General features: G+C 31.4%; 2 long non-coding RNA genes across 3 annotated transcripts; one reads left to right on the forward strand and one right to left on the reverse strand.

Moving 5' to 3' along the window:
- Positions 1-2,949: 2,949 nt before the first annotated feature.
- Positions 2,950-4,067, reverse strand: LOC121123454 (uncharacterized). Of its 2 annotated transcripts, none has more exons than XR_005866004.2 (4): positions 3,943-4,067; positions 3,685-3,747; positions 3,446-3,490; positions 2,950-3,245 (listed from the first exon to the last, which is right to left on the reverse strand). It is a non-coding gene; the product is annotated as an uncharacterized lncRNA (long non-coding RNA). The 2 variants fall into 2 exon arrangements; XR_005866003.2 differs by having other exon boundaries at positions 3,685-3,741; positions 3,943-4,066.
- A 12,258-nt stretch (positions 4,068-16,325) lies between these two features.
- On the forward strand, positions 16,326-17,327 carry LOC121123000 (uncharacterized). The gene is made up of 3 exons (XR_011781411.1): positions 16,326-16,597; positions 16,793-16,837; positions 17,037-17,327. It is a non-coding gene; the product is annotated as an uncharacterized lncRNA (long non-coding RNA).

Below are 17,327 nucleotides of genomic sequence, written 5' to 3' on the forward strand. Positions count from 1 at the left end.
ATCATGAATATTTTGAAAGACTAAATAAAATTATATTTAAAGATAAATTGAGAATAAAATAATAAATAATAAATTAATATAATTATTTAGTGTAATTATATTACAATTAATATTTAATTTTTCTTAAATATTTGAAGCGCCTTCTTTCTTTGTAACATACCTAACTATTACAATTCGAATATTTTGGTCAACTATTTCTTCTATTTTGACGGCGTCAACTACTTTTTTACATCATCACTAGTATTGGGGTTCGGGCTGGAAATCCTAGACCGGTCTGAGACATTTATATTTTTTGTTGGACCGAATTAGTTCGGTCCATAGAAAAAATCGGTCTAGACCGATTTTACAGATAAATTGTTTATAACATAACATCATATGTCTTTTCTAGTACAATGACGTTAATCGAAGTTTACACAGAGATAGGTTGGATTAATTTTGATCCCGTCCTCTCTCTTATATGTATACAGTATTTTTTCTAGAAGTTATCGTGTACTGTTGATATTTAAAAAAAAAAAAAATGAATGACAGTTGATCTAGAAAAAAAAATGATATGTCATAATATATGAATCCGAAAAAGATCGATCCATAAAATGAAACCGAATCAAAATCGGTCTACAAAGTGAGACCGAAAAAAATCGATCCACGGTCTGGAAAAAATAACATAGGACCGAACAGAAAATAAAATTCGGTGCTGGACCGAAGCTCAACACTAATCCTCACTCAATGTGTATTTTATCTCTATGCTCTCTAACTATATATAATATTAAGTATATAACATAATAAGTTACCAAGGTCGCCCGCAAGTCACAAAGCTAGCTAGAATTGAGTAAATAGGGATTGCATCATTATTATTAAGCTGTGACGCCATGCTTCGATAGCAAAATAATAACACAATTTGAATATAATGGAATGTTGGCGGGAGAAACTCCGCCGTATTTTTTTCTTTTTTAAACTAAAAAATAATATTGTTATAATTTCAGAGGAGTCCTTAGGATTATATATATTTTTTTTTTTTGGGGGAAGGGTGGGGATTTTTTTCAAAATTCCATAGCTATTTAAATTTTTTTTCAAAAATCCACACCTGTTCACAAAGTAATTTAATTTTTTTAGAAAAAAAATTCAAAAATTTATACCTGTTTAGAAAAAATTTAATTTTTCTAACAAAATTTCAAATACTAAGTTTTCTACTAAAACCAAAAATCCCTTAATTTGGAGGGGTCTACAGGCCCTCCAACCCACCCTGCGGACGCTTGTGAATTTATAATAATATGTGGAAGAGTATACGATAGTCAATAACTTTCATTTTAGTATGAGCTTGTCAAAATTTCAACATAAAATATTCAGTAATGTAATTTTTTTTTTTTTTGTATTTTCAATATTGAAATTAGTTATTTTTTTTTATTAAATTCAATAAAGTCAAAGGTACTTTTTGACAAAATAAGTTTTGTAGATATATATTATTTATCTTATCTCTCAAAAATTGTTCCATCTGATTCAAAAAAGGATAATAACTATACAAACGCTGAACGTTTACCACATAGAGCGCGCACAGATCTTGAAGACTTTCCCTTTATAGGTGCCCAATTTTCGTAACAAAAACAATACAACAAAATATTGTTCTAATGTAAAATTTAAATTCATTTGTGTATAAATATTAATATTTTTAATCTCATTTTTTTTTCTCTCTCTTTCTTTAGACAGGAACAATTGATTTCAATTTTTTTTCCCCATATCTACGTATAAAACTGATGTTTAAATGATATGTTTGTACGGCGTTACTTAGGACATTAAGAAATCAAAATTAATTCTGAACTCTTCTACTTCAGATAAAACAAAAAATAATGACAATTTGCACATTTTTTTTAAAAGGAGATAATATGTAGTGATGAAAATTGTTTGTATAATGGTCATGTTAAAAAAAAAACGAAATCAAAAATTAACATGGTAACCCTGACAATTTGAGGAATGTTTTGGAGGAGATCAGCTACAATTAGCTGTGACAAGGGAGGACAACTGCTTAGGAAAAGAAAATTCATTTTTCAGATTACCAATTCCAAAAAAATGGGTCAGGTAAAAAGTTTATAGGATTTATATCACAAATTATAAGGTTAAGAAAATAAAAAATTCAAGCTCTGACTGTTGAACTGTCGTTCGCACAACTTTTCTATTATTGTCAAAATCCTTTGTCTGATTCTTTCTTCTTTTATTCTTCACTAAACCTTATAATCTCGTTTAAAAAAGGGTGCAAATATACATCACATAAGCATGGATAATAAATCTTATAATTTTACGTTCTTTATTTTGTGTTTTATATGAAGCAGAATATTTCCGAAATAATTTTTATTTTATAATGTCCCATCATTTTTCAGCCTAAAAAATGGAAATATATCGAGTTCAGAACAAGATACAGAATAAATCAAAACACTGTTATAATCATAAAAAGGCTTTTTCATAAGTTTTATTAACTTTAATTTAAGGGTAAAAAATGAATGAACAATACTAGTCCCGAATTACTATATTCCTAGATATTTCCAAATTCAGGCGACTGAGATTAGTTTTGGATTCTACACTCGAAGATAAATTTGATGTTTGGCTTCAATTCATTTGTGCATAATTGCTAATTGTTCCTTTGTGTTATCTCTTGCATAGTCCCGCATGAGAACCACTGCCATAGACTCACACATTAAGATTTAGATGTTGCAAACTTAACATTCCTATTTTAATGTTCATTATCAACTTTTAATTATATTTGGTAGTCGCGCACTATCGCCAGTATACAAAATGCAGATTAGTATAAGTCAATAGATTATGACCATTTTGATAATTAGTGATGGATCTTCATGATTATGCACAATCATGATTTCATATCATCCATACTCCAAGTAAGTAACTAGTAATTCTTCCGCAAGTATATACTGATAAAAATGAATACACCTCAAAAATGATAAATTAGATTCAAGTTTTTTTATTGGAACCCTTTATTCAAAGTAGGTTGCAATTTTAATACAATTTATATATACAGTAAATTAATGTTTTAAAATCAATGATTCCTTGAGCGAATTATAAACTGATCAGTACCATGATCCAGTCGATATATAGCTTCCGATGCTAGAATTTGTAAGAAACCCATCCAAGGGCATAGAAAGCATTCTATTGGTTAATATCTAGACAAATATGTGCCCATCTAGAGTCAAATTCGTTTCAGACAATGATACATCGTATGGGAGATCCGATATCATCCAAATCTAAGAAAATGAAAAAAAATAATATGTTTAATATATACTAATAAAAGATTGGATAACAAAGAATTGCAAGGCATTAGTATGATTCAGTGTATTATAAATTATCTGCATGTTTAATCAGTAGACCGTCGTGATTAGAATCACGTTCATCATAAAGGTAGCTTATCAAAATTACAAGATAAAAGTAATTAAAAATACTGTACCTAAGATTGTCCAATTCATTGTGTAATCGAATAAATGCTGAGTACCTAAGAAGGAAAAAATATACAGTGAGTAAATACAATAAAAATGTACACACGAATAAATATGTATTTATATATTTTGAGCATTTATCAGTTAATAAAAGTTTCAGCAGAAAGCTATCAGTAGACCGTCGTGATGAGTATCACGATCATCATATGGAAAGAACTATTAATTCATAGGTAATTTAGTATTTACTTACTGCTTTTTAGGAATTTGATGGGCATCGGAACTCATCGGATGAGATGATGTATTCATACTAAATCTTAAAAAAATAAATACATAAGTTACATAATTCGTTAACAACTCTAAGCAAAAAATGTATCTATTAAAATATAATTCAGTTAGTAAAAAAAATTTCAGCATATGTGCCTAAGTAGACCGTCGTGATTTTATATCACGATCATCACATTAATAGCGAAAAATAGACCTTAATTTAAAATAACAAATTTTTACTTACTTCACAACGGCGACCATACTTTCCATGAACCGAACCGAAACTGATAATTAAAATATGAAAATTCTAATAAAGTGATCTTTTTAAAAAAACGAGCACATGTTTATTTGTGACGTCACAAGGTTTTGTAGCAGAATAATATTTTGTATCATATTTTCCTAGCGTAACATAAGGGCAAAATCAATAAGATCTATAAATATCTGGAGTGCCACCAGATCCACTATGCAACCTCATCAGAGGGTTTAATAACTATTTAGGGAAAAAATTAAAGTGGCATTTTCATAGTCAGTATGTAGAATTTATTTTACATTTTATTTGTTAAAAATGTTGTCTCCGTTGAAGATATATTAATTATAGCACGTGACTTCTCATCCATACAAATAATCCACGGCGTTACTCCGCTAACACAAAAATACCCTAAGTATTTTTTGTCAGCTGTTCATTCCCTCCTCTCGCTTGATACGTCATGACTCATGGCTATTTCATAATGTATTTTGATAAATAATTACAAAGATATTTCTTGTTAATTCATTGTTGGTTATATAATATATATTTTGGCCATTTTATTATTTAAATAAAGAAGGTATGGCTATCATAAAGTAATACAAATTAATACCCACACTATTTATAGAATATTACTAAGCAATACTATAATAATCTATCGTTTAAAATACAATGTAGATTTAAATATTACAAAATATATTTCAAAATTGGGGAAGAAATAATATATGACGGTGATAGTCTGGGAGTACATGAGGGATATATAGCAATTAGTATGATTTACTTATTTGACAAACTACCAGATGATTCGGCTCTTTTTTCTGTTAAATTTTGTTCGGGGTTGAGGTTGCGTGATACATAAAGGTAACGACGTGAATCATGAAATCATGATATTAACAAGGGAGCAATATTGTACGAACTTATGAAGTTGAGGGGCTTAGCCTTGTTCCATTCCAGATAAAGCCATTGAAAAAGAAATTTCTTTCTTTGTGGATAAAGCAATTCCAGATATAAGTAGAACTCATTGCATGAGTGGGATTTCCATTATATTTCAACAAATTTTCAAACTATTTTATAACCACCAGGATGAAAATATATGTTAACTACATTGTTGCATCCAATATTATTAAATATGATCACCTGAAAAATAAATTTGAAATCGGCCAACGGGTTAGCGAGATGTACTACTTTTAAAATCTTAACCACTAGGTAGCACTCACACCTTCAAAAACTTAAATCACTGATTTTAGAGGTCACACTCATGATAAAAATATGATTTTGGTATCCAATTATATGTTTTTAACCACTAGGATGAAAATATATGTTAACTACATTGTTGCATCCAATATTATTAAATATGATCACCTGAAAAATAAATTTGAAATCGGCAAACCGGTTAGCGAGATATGGTACTTTTAAAATCTTAACCACTAAGTAGCACTCACAAACTCAAAAACTTAAATTACTGATTTTAGAGGTCACACTTATATAAAATATGATTTGTGTATCCAATTATATGTTTTTACGGGTGAGGAGCTTGAATTTGATGATATAATTAGTTTAAAACAAAGAGAAAGTAATATTTTTATTTTTTTAATCTTTGGGGCTCAGTGTGAGGATGAAGGATGGCCAAAAATTTCAATGTTTTTTTCTTCAAGAGTTCCATATTCCGTTAAAAAAATTATTTATATTGGTTAATTCCTTCAACTTTAATTCAACCATGGATTATAATGTTAATTTAACAAGAAACATTGAAAATCATTGCTAATATAAATAAAATCTTTTTCATTTTTCAACTTTAAGATAGCGTATTCGTGCTGTTAATAGTTAATAATTTACATCATATTTGCCTCTTTGAGTTTGTGTACTGGTGCATTTCTTCTAGTTGTCCTTGACTAGTGTTGTGTCGTTCGCGATCAATTTGTTCTCTTGAACGACTCTTTTCAGTGAACGTACTGAACCGACTCAGTTGTATGAATGATTCATTCGTTTATACCGTAAGTTTCACATATATAGAATATATCACTTAACCTCCATCAAGTATTTTTATCTACTTTGACTTTTTTATTAAGTTATTATCAATATATTCAAGTGAAGAAGCATATATTTGTGATTTGCACGGTAATCCATTAGCTCGCTACTTTGAGTGCACTCTAATTTACACACACGAACAATTGCAAAGTCACCAACCCACCAACTGAACTGTTTTAACAAAAGAACTGATTCACTAAAAGAATTGAATTATTTGCAGATTATTCGTATTTCGTACATTCAGGTAGCAGTTCAATTAAGTCTACCCTAACTATTGAGTAGACAAAAAATGTTCCACAGCCGCTTCCCTGAGCATCATAAATCCGATATAATATCCAAAAATACATCCTGGCCGATCGGTTGTGCAGGTTATCCTAACTAAAAAACATTTATTAACTTAAATACACGCTTATATTAATATTGGATTAACTAGAGGACAAGTTAAAGACCTTATATTATTATTTTTGCAATATAGAAGTTTTAGGATATAAGGAATGTTGAACTGAGCCTAACTAAAGGCAGCTTTTATTCCTTATTACCAATTTGGATTAAATGCAGTTTGATACAAACAAATACCGTAGTGTAGTAATCAATGATGCACCATATTTTTAAAAGTATATTTTATATATATATTAAATAAATTTATATCTAATACTTCACAATTTAATCTCTAAGAATTGGCTATATTGATTCAATACAGGTTTTTTAAATATCAGTTTGAAATATTAATTCCTTATAATCTCATAATTAACGATGTCCATGGACATTCTGAGTTTGAATTTAAAAATTATAGTTATTATTTTATTAGTAAATGATATTTCTACCTTAAACTTCAAAATGTGAGGATCTCCTTATCCTATTCAATCCTCAACTCAACAGATCAATCGGCTTCTTGTATTTATTAAGAATTAAAAATCATGTTTTATTCCCGAAGGGTCTTGAAACAATGTTTTTACTTCCATTCGTTAGGATCCAAAATTCTCCCAGTAATATGAAGAAGGTTAATTGCTACAAAGAAAAGAGTTGTTTACCCGAGGCACCGTGCGAGAAGCACAAGTGAAGGGTCGAAGTGAGCACAACATAATCTATGGTTGTGATAAGTTAATAAAATATTTAGATATATATATTATTTTAAGAAATTATATTCAGAAATGTTTGTAGACTTTCAGGGACGAAGTACACATCTTGATCTAGTTCTATAACTTTAGTACAATCCTCTCTATGGGCTCTTGATGAAGAAATCGACTACATATGAATGTCGATGATTTTCGTAAAGGACCGTAGCAATAGTATTCCGTGTATCTTTCAAAATGCTTTGAAACCTACATATTGAAGTTTGAACAGCTGTGATTGGATTTGAAGGGGATGAATGATATATTCTAGAAATCTATAACGAGACCCAGCATGATCCTATAAATGATGATGATTGTTGTAACTTATAGGATTCAATCCAGAGTTGAGCTTGAAGCAGGAGAGAGTAATTGATCCTGGAGAAGGGAGTTAGGGGCCTGATCAATTTGCTTATAGTTATTGTTTACGTAGATTTGAATTTTGAAAGGAGGAAGGGAAGATAAAAGAGGATGATGAAATTGATGATTGTCGATGGATGAAAAGGAGTAGGAGCAAGTAGTAATGGACGATGAAGAAGAGGAAGAGCACTGACGGGATTTACTTGTATTTCCCAAGGTATAAATAATCAACGGATTGGGATTCCATTTCTACTCACTATTAAAGATTTATCATGACGTCATTTATAATCCATATACACCAGACATCATTCGTATCCGTCTCCCACCCATCACTAATCAATAACCATCATTCATCACTCATCTCCAGTTCTGACTGCACAGTCCCAAGTCCTCCTTCTACAACCCTACACAAAAGTTACTAACTAGTGTAGAAACAGAAACCGTATTACGTCACTATATATCCCTCTTCAAAGTGGGAATGAAATGTATGTGAATGAATTTACTGGGAATGAAATTACCGGTCACTGTACCATAGAGGGTATGACTTTGATTCATATTTTCGGAAACACACAACCTCTTCACATATTTAATATATCCCTCAGTGAAATTGTAATTCGTCCTAGGAGAGAATAGGATTGTAATCTTTACTAGTAGAATTATTGATTATCCTAGTAGAAATAATGATCTCTACTAGGACAATCAACGATTCTACTGGATTTCAATCTCTACTCTGACATGTATATCAAATATTTATATATCACAAAATAATCCTTTATTTAAATTGTCACTCCTTCAGAGTTACATATTTAGAGATGGAATTTGAGTAAGACCGCGAGGAGAAGGCGGGAGCAAGACATATGGTACTACTGAAACCCTTGTTAATATTTGATGCCTATTACATACTTTTGGGAGGAGGCAATAAATTACTGCTATAAAGAAGATAACCTTCTACATTATAAATAGCATTAGTATTATAATTATATTTATTCATAATGCATTTTTAAATCAATTTACACCAAAGGTAGGCGAGAATGATTGAGTAAATAATGAACGAAAAAAGAAATGGCACTCGAATCAACCGTTTTTCTAATCGCTATACTTAGAAGGGTAGTCTGAAAAGTTCCCGACCTCAGCGTGAAAATGGCAGCGCTTGGAAATAAAAGCTAGTCACATCTATATAGCATCTGTTTGACAATTACTCACCAAAGTGTAAGCCATTTTGGACGCTCAGTTGTTATGCAAAATCTTGTATCGAACTGTCATGATGTATTTTTTTTTTAAAGTTTAACCCTTAAATAAATTCAAACAATATCAGTATATAAACCGCTTGTTATGTTAAAATTTGACATGTTTAAGTGTATCTAACTCGTAGTAATTGAGCCAAAAACAAAAGTTTGTTGAGTTAGAAGGAGACTATGTTGATAAATAAAAATAAAAAAATCGGAAAAAAAGGTATTGTATCCCTGTTAGGTAGGAAACTTTTCAGACCTAACCTCGTAGTTTTTTCTTTACACACATCCCATCTTTATACATATGATATGATGTACATACATATATTATGTCATACCTAATTCATTATGAATTCTATGGATAATAGCCACATATAATGCAGTATTTAGGTACCTACTTTATATATATTCATTATAAATATTCATAATACTTATGTACATTAGGCCTATATACATTTTTTAGAGGATTAATTCGTTGAATTAGATAAATTATACTTAAATTGTTTAGATTATAATATGTTTTTCTTATTACTCTCTTTTCAATAGTGCTGGATCGGTCAGCTCTTGACTGATTTTGCCAGTCCTCGGTCTTTTCGTACTACGTCATTTCATCTGTGAAAGTTTTATCAATAGCTACGATCATAAATCATCATTAAAGTTGAGATTTTTGTAAGGATTAAAATAGTTATATGTTGAGTTGTAGTAGAAGGAGGCAGCAAGACATGTTGTATACCTGAATTAAAATTCTTGTTAATACATCTGCTTGTTAGATGATTTTATGGGGAGAATTTGAATTATTGCTAGGAAATGGAGTCTATTCTACATTTAAAATAGCTTTGGTATAGGAAAATATTGTAACTATAATTAAATTTATATGTAATTGTTTTATTCTGCATTTTTAAAATCATTTATACCAAAGAAAGGCGAGAATTCTTACTTCAGAGGCAGATGTTAACACCTCCTCGACATATTAAATTATGATCAGAACTAAAGAAAGAACAACTGCATCAACCGTTTTTACTTTTCTAATTTGTAAATACAGGGTCTCCACGATAAATTGGAACTATCTTAAAATTCAACCTGCTTGATAAAAATGGAATTTGGAGTGTATTTGTTAATATGAAAAAGTTAGACATTATATCAAACAATAAACTTATTCAACATGTCCTCCCTCAGCAGCCACCATCTTCTCTATCTTACCCCTAAAGGATTTGCATGCCCTGATGACTTCCGCGGAATCGACAGCATTCCACTCCCTCGTAATGGAGCCCTTCAGGGCCGCGATGCTCTTGTGGCTGACCTTGCACACCTCCCTCTCCAACTTCCCCTACCAGTAGTAATCACACGGATTGAGGTCCGGTGAGTTGGAGGGCCAGGTGTTGCGATCCCAGAAAGTAATGTCGTGGGAGTTGAAGAGGTTAGTGGTCCTCATGGCGGTGTGTGCAGGCGCTGAGTCTTGTTGGATTCATCCAGGGGATGACGAACTCCTCCATGACTTTGCAGTACCTTATCGCATTAACCCTTTCCTTGGGATTGAAGAAGAAAGGAGGCATCACCTCACCGGTGCTGCAGATGACACCCAGGGTCATCACGGAGGCCCGGAACTTTGTTGTGAAGACCGCAGGGACCTTTTCTCTCTCATTGGCAAGCCACCTGTCATTCTGGACGTTGTAGCTTCTGTCAACTGTCCAGTTCTTTTCGTCAGAGAAGAAGATGATTCTTCCTCCATGGCTCTTCAGGTCTTTGAGGAGACGCTTACTGTTGGTGAGCCTGGTGGCCTTCATGGATGCCGTGAGGATGTGTTGTTTAGTAATTTGGTATGACATGTATCCGAGGTCCTCATTCACAGCCTTGGAGACCAGCTGCTTGCTCACTCCACGGTTCTTGGCCAACCTGGACAAGGAAGTCCCCGACGAAGCCTTGATGGACTTCCGGAGGCCTTCAAGGAAGCGGGGAGTGCAGATTCGGTCACTTCTCATGTCGTGGATCTTGCGGCAGACCTTCCCTTCAACCTCCCATGCATTGAAGACCCGGTAAACCGTGGTCTTGGGGTAGTTAAGATGCTTGTAGATAGCAGAGGGCTTGTGTCCCGCCCGAGCCAATTCCAGGATGGCGTCTCTCCTTGCTTGTTTCATGATGACTATTGCTTGTTGTCAAAACAATTGTGGGGGAAGTTATAGTGTATTGTTCACACAACCTTTTATATTAGTATGATTTAACCCCCAATATCCACATTATGGATCTGGATGAAGTTTAAAGTAGTTCCAATTTATTGTGGACACCCTCTACACCACTGTTATAAAAACGTTGCCTTGTAGACGGGGTATTAAAATACCCCGGGAATAGTGATATATATGTATATTATATATATAGTCTTAGTGTGAAAAGGGCTCTCCAAAATGTAGGAGGGGCCAGAGCCGTGACTTTTCTTTGTGAGTTAACAAGCTTGAGATAACATTTTATATATTTATTCTTGAAATGTTATCCTTTAATCAATTTTATTTAACATGCATGTTATTTTAACTCCCCTAAGTTGCCATAAGTCTGGGTGGTACATTTAAATAGTGAGGGATAATTTAAAATGTGGCACACAATTATGGAGTTTTAATAGAGTAAAATTTATTTCTATATCTTTACAGTGCCGGGAATATGTATTCAATTCCTTGCCAATTTTTGCATAGCAAAAGTACAAAGTAAATTAATCAGAATAAAGTCTAATTTTCCCCCATTTTTTGTATCAACTTAATGGGAATGAAGAATTCCCATGATGATTTTTTACAAATTGTCAGATGGGGTAAAAAAAAATTATGTATCTTTATTTTTAAATTCATACATATCATGAAAGACCTCCAAAAAACTCTTTTGCAGATAAGCTGTAAATTATCGATACTCTTAAAAATAGGATGCAATCAAACATTGGTTGCCTCAAAATGCTTTTCAATGAATATGGATATAGATAATAAATTCACCTCGAAAAACACTAATAATAGTAAAAAAAGCAATAACAAAAAAAAACTGACTATTAGTGATGTGTCGTTCATTAAAGTAACGGTGTCTGCAGGGAGGGGGGGGCTGTAGCCCCTTCTATGAAGGAATTGTTGCTCCGTAAGATTATATATGCTTTTTATTGGGGAGGGGAAGGCTTGGTTTTAAGAATTTTTAAGAAAAATAATATAAAAATTATAATAAAATATTTCGAAAGCCAATAGCTGTACATAAAATTTTTTTAAAATGAAATTGCAAATATTTAATTTTTTGAAACAAAATTTCAAACATGAAATTTTTCTTTAAAAAATTTCAAAATTAACAGCTATAAAAAAAAAAAATTCCCAACAAATTCAAATATTAAATTTTTGGAAAAAAATTCCCAAAATCCTGTAGCTATTCACAGAAAATTTATTTTTTCGTAAAAAAAAAATCAGAAATACACACTGACATCTTACTCAAAAAATTAATCGGATGCCATTTGAAGAAAAATATTTCGAAAACTAAATTAAAAAAATTAATAAATAGCTGTTGCTTTTCACTAAATAGTTAGAGCTCACTCCTGGTGAGGCCCCTGTATGGTCGTTTCTGTAATTATAATATATCTACTAAATAAATAAACAATCTGAAGAGTCATTTGGGAGCCGAAATAGCAGGCTCTTTTTAGTGAGCCCACCGAAATTCCCATCACTACTAACTATATTAAATTTAAATATTACATTTTAATTGTTAAAATAATGTTTCATTAGATTGATTATTTATACAAGTATCCAAGAATTGTGGTTTTTTCTTTACTTCGTTTATATTGAAAATCCGGATATAGTCAACTTTTCATCTAAAAAATAATAGTTGCATTTATGATTTTTTTGGGATGTCTTTATTCATATTGCTGGTTATACAGTATGCAGCAGCGAATCGTGCAGTAATTGATTCCCGTGTACAATTTCGCCCGGATTTTCGAAAATAAAGGCACAAGCCTTCTTCCTCTCAATGGCATCCGACACTCCATAGTCCAGGGGGTTCAGGTCCGGGCTTGACAGCGGTCAAAAGTCCTTTGACCACAACCCCTTCAGAGGCGTCCTCAGGATTATAATTACCAGAGGGCTTGGATTTTGTTTTTAAAAAAATCAAAAAATTAAAATTTTTTAAAGAAAAATTTCAAATATTCCATTTTTATGAAAAAAAATTTCAAAAAAGATATTTCAAATATTCAATTTTGTTGATTTTTTTTTAAATTTATAGCTATTTACTGATTTTTTTATTTTTTTTTAAATAAAATTTCAAATATTCAATTGAAATCTTTCTCATGCTCTTCACCGGTCTCCTGTCTATCTTTACCTTCACCGAGTTCAGAAAGGTTGGAGACCGAATTTTGTAAAGACTACCGCTGCCCGGACTCGGTACGGGGCTCAAGCCATCCTTTTTTAGCTTCTTCACCTTGAAGACGAGCCTCTGCGAGCAGCCGACCATCTTGACAGTTTCTGCCACCATGACATAGTCGGATATCATTTTTCTTTGAAACTCCATCGTTGCATCAAACATCATACGAATGTTTTTTTTTAATTGTTGTAATTGGATATAGAATTAGCTCATGTAACTTAAAATAGTTTAAAATAAGAGTTACGAGCTCTAAAAAAGTTTAAATCCTACTGCATAATTCGTTGCCATAAAGTGTATAATATGTATGTACATAGATTTAAAACAGTACAATTACCCGGATTTTACTGTATATTCCACGACGAGAAATAATCTGCTGGTCATCCGTTTTTCGAATTTTACGTGTGTTTGTTTTACATTGACGTTATGAGTACGATGCATTTCTAGTTCTAATCCACCATTTGATACTCCAGGCTCTTATTTTCGTTAAAAAACAAAGTGTTGCTTATAAATATGAATGGGTAAAAAATCCCAATCCAATTGGATATTTGACATTTACATCATAAAGTTTATGCATTCTATATGTAGCAGGAAGACACAACATTAATAGGTCTATTACTTTAGTTAATAATATGTAAAAGGTGTGCAAGCTATTTACGCCACCATGTTGGCGTTATTTCTTGGGAAAACCTTGTTCAAACCTGCACCAGTTGGAAAAAATGGACTGGCGAATTCTTTGTACTAAATATTTTGAAAATCTGTGCCGGGAATTTTTTTGTAAGACATTTAAATATTAATTTAAATTAATATTAAGATTATATTTGGAAAAGATCCGGGGAAACTTCCAAGAATTTCAAAAATCCGAAACCCTCCTTGGAATCCACGCTGTGAGAGACAACATAACAATTGCTCGAACTCTAAGACTCAGTGACACAGACGTGAAAAAAAAAGATTAAATTAAAAAAAATAAAATGCTTCTATCTTTGTTAGGTAGGAAACTTTTCAGACCACTCTCGTAGTTTTTTTCTTTACACACATTCCATCTCTATACATATAAAATTATGTGCGTATATTATGTTATAACTAATTAATTATGAATGCTTATCAAACAATAGATAAATATAAGTATGTAGGTAACTATTTTATCTACATTATATATATTCATAATACCCACAGTAGGCCTATATACATATATTTTTTTACAAAAAATTAAAAAGTCCATGACTACTCACAGAAAATTATGTTTTTTGGAAAAAAAAATTTCAAAATTAAATTAAATTAATATTAAAATTATATTTAGAAAAGATACGGAACCCTCCTTGGAGTCCGCGCAGTGAGCTACAACATATGAATTGTTGGAGCTATTGGACTCAGTGAGTTAGGAAGGAATCTGAGGCCTTTGATTGTAAGAATCTGGTTTTATTTTTTGAATCTGATAACTGGTTGGAGAGTAAATTGTGTTTGAAAAAAAAAATCCTTTTTGGCGCATAAATAGCTTTTGCACCCAGTACATTGAACATTGATATTAATATAAGACTTATAATTAGTTTTATCTACAAATGTGTATATGCATGCATGAAAGTATCTCCTGAATTATACACGATGAATGTACAATGTACATTCATAATAAATACATTCCTAAATTGATGTCATTACGTTTCTTTTCAAGATCCATTAACAATATATCCCGATACAAATGTACATTAATTTGGTTCTTCTAGGGCATACATGCATAATTTAGGGGAAATTTGCTAATTTTTATGCTATGCATAAATGAAAGAAAATAGATATATAGCTAGAGCGGAGGTAGGCTATAGAGCAGTGGTTCTTAACCTTATTGGAAATATTGAACCCTGAAAGCTTCAAAGGATCCATTCATCGATCCCATTGGTGACTGAAAAAAATAAAATATGAATTCTTGTATATTTTATTAGTGCACAAAATGAACCATGCATCAGTTGCATCACACAAAGACATAACTCCATGAATATTTACTGCAAATCAATGTAACTTTTGCTCTTGCCTTTTAGACAATATTCAGAAATGTGTGCCTTGACATTGCGACTCTTAAATCGTTTTTGCAATAGACTTCCTTTTCTTCGTTTTTATGTCGACCATACTTGAAAAGGATTTCTCACAAAGATATATTGTTTCAAACTGTATGAGTATGTATCTCCAGGGCTTTCTTTGCAATAAGAGGATATGATACGATTTGCTGACGCATAAGGTTGATAGCGTTGTTGTTCTGAAGAGATTCTGTTGAAGCTGGCTCTGTTGAATTTCAATGATTTCACCGAGATATTGATCGTTGACGTCTGCTGTCGCAACACTACACCTGAAAAGCTGTATCGTCCAATTCCTATTGGATTATACTTGTGGATTGGCAAACAAGTATTGTCATAATATATTAAGATATACAATGCTCTTCAAATCTTTGGAAGGACCTTACTAGAGAGTTGACCAAAATAATACGTACCACAATTAATCATATTAGATACTTACTCAAGTATCGAATATGTAATTTTAAAAACATTCCTTTTGTCATTTTATAAGTATTATAATTACTCAATTATTAATAAAACAAAGTTGCACTCTTGCTTTCTTCATTCCAGACGGATGTTCCATTAAGGGAATTAGGGCATTTCATAGTATGACCATGTTATAGAATAAGGGAGTAGATATAATTTGATTGAATTGAGTTAAACATTTGTTCTTTTAGAACAAAATCTTAAAAATTGTCTTGAAAAAGTATTTAAAAATATTTTTGATTCTACTTAAGAATCACCTAACGAGTAAAATACAATTTATGTATGTAAACGACGTTTAAGTTCTACAGTTTAACCAATCAAAGTTCAGTATATCAATTATCTTCTTTTTTTTTTCAAATGTATAATTAATAAGCTATTCTTGTCTTCAACGTTACAGTCCAGATCTTATGCATTTCTTACTAGACAATAAATCACTATCAGTTGGCAATGATCTCTAGCTATCATATGATTTTGGGTCTTTTTAATTGTTTATAACATGTTCTATGAACATGTTACTTTATTTTTTCACGAAATTGCTATTAAACCCTTCGATGAGGTTGCGTATTAGATTTGGTCACACTCCAGATATCCATGATCTTATTGATTTTGCCCTTATGTTACGCTTGGAAAATATGATACAAAATATTATTCTGCTACAAAACCTTGTGACGTCACAAATAAACATGTGCTCGTTTTTTAAAAAGATCAGTTCATTAGAATTTTCTTATTTTAATTATCAGTTTATGTTTGGTTCATAGGAAAGTATGGTCGCCGTTTTCAAGTAAGTAAAAATTTGTTATTTTAAATTAAGGTCTATTGTTCGCTATTAATGTGATGATCGTGATATAAAATCACGACGGTCTACTTAGGCACATATGCTGAAATTTTTTTTACTAACTGAATTATATTTTAATAGATACATTTCTTGCTTAGAGTTGTTAACGAATTCTTTAATTTATGTATTTATTTTTTTAAGATTTAGTATGAATACATCATCTCATCCGATGAGTTCCGATGCCCATCAAATTCCTAAAAAGCAGTAAGTAAATACTAAATTACCTATGAATTAATAGTTCTTTCCATATGATGATCGTGATACTCATCACGACGGTCTACTGATAGCTTTCTGCTGAAACTTTTATTAACTGATAAATGCTCAAAATATATGTAATACATATTTATTCGTGTGTACATTTTTATTGTATTTACTCACTGTATATTTTTTCCTTCTTAGGTACTCAGCATTTATTCGATTACACAATGAATTGGACAACCTTAGGTATTGTATTTTTAATTACTTTTATCTTGTAATTTTGATAAGCTACCTTAATGATGAACGTGATTCTAATCACGACGGTCTACTGATTAAACATGCAGATAATTTATAATACACTGAATCATACTAATGCCATGCACTTCTTAGTTATCCAATCTTTTATTAGTATATATCAAACATAATTTTTTTTTCATTTTCTTAGATTTGGATGATATCGGATCTCTCATACGATGTATCATTGTCTGAAACGAATTTGATTCTAGATGGGCACATATTTGTCTAGATATTTACCAATAGAGTGTTTTCTATGTCCTTGGATGGGTTTCTTACAAATTCTAGCGTCGGAAGCTATACATCAACTGGATCATGGTACTGATCAGTGTATAATTCGCTCAAGGAATCATTGATTTTAAAACATTAATTCACTGTATATATTTATTGTATTAAAATTGCAACCTACTTTGAATAAAGGGTTCTGATAAAAAAACTTGAA

This window comes from Lepeophtheirus salmonis, chromosome 8 (genome assembly GCF_016086655.4).
Source record: "Lepeophtheirus salmonis chromosome 8, UVic_Lsal_1.4, whole genome shotgun sequence".
Taxonomy (NCBI): domain Eukaryota; kingdom Metazoa; phylum Arthropoda; class Copepoda; order Siphonostomatoida; family Caligidae; genus Lepeophtheirus; species Lepeophtheirus salmonis.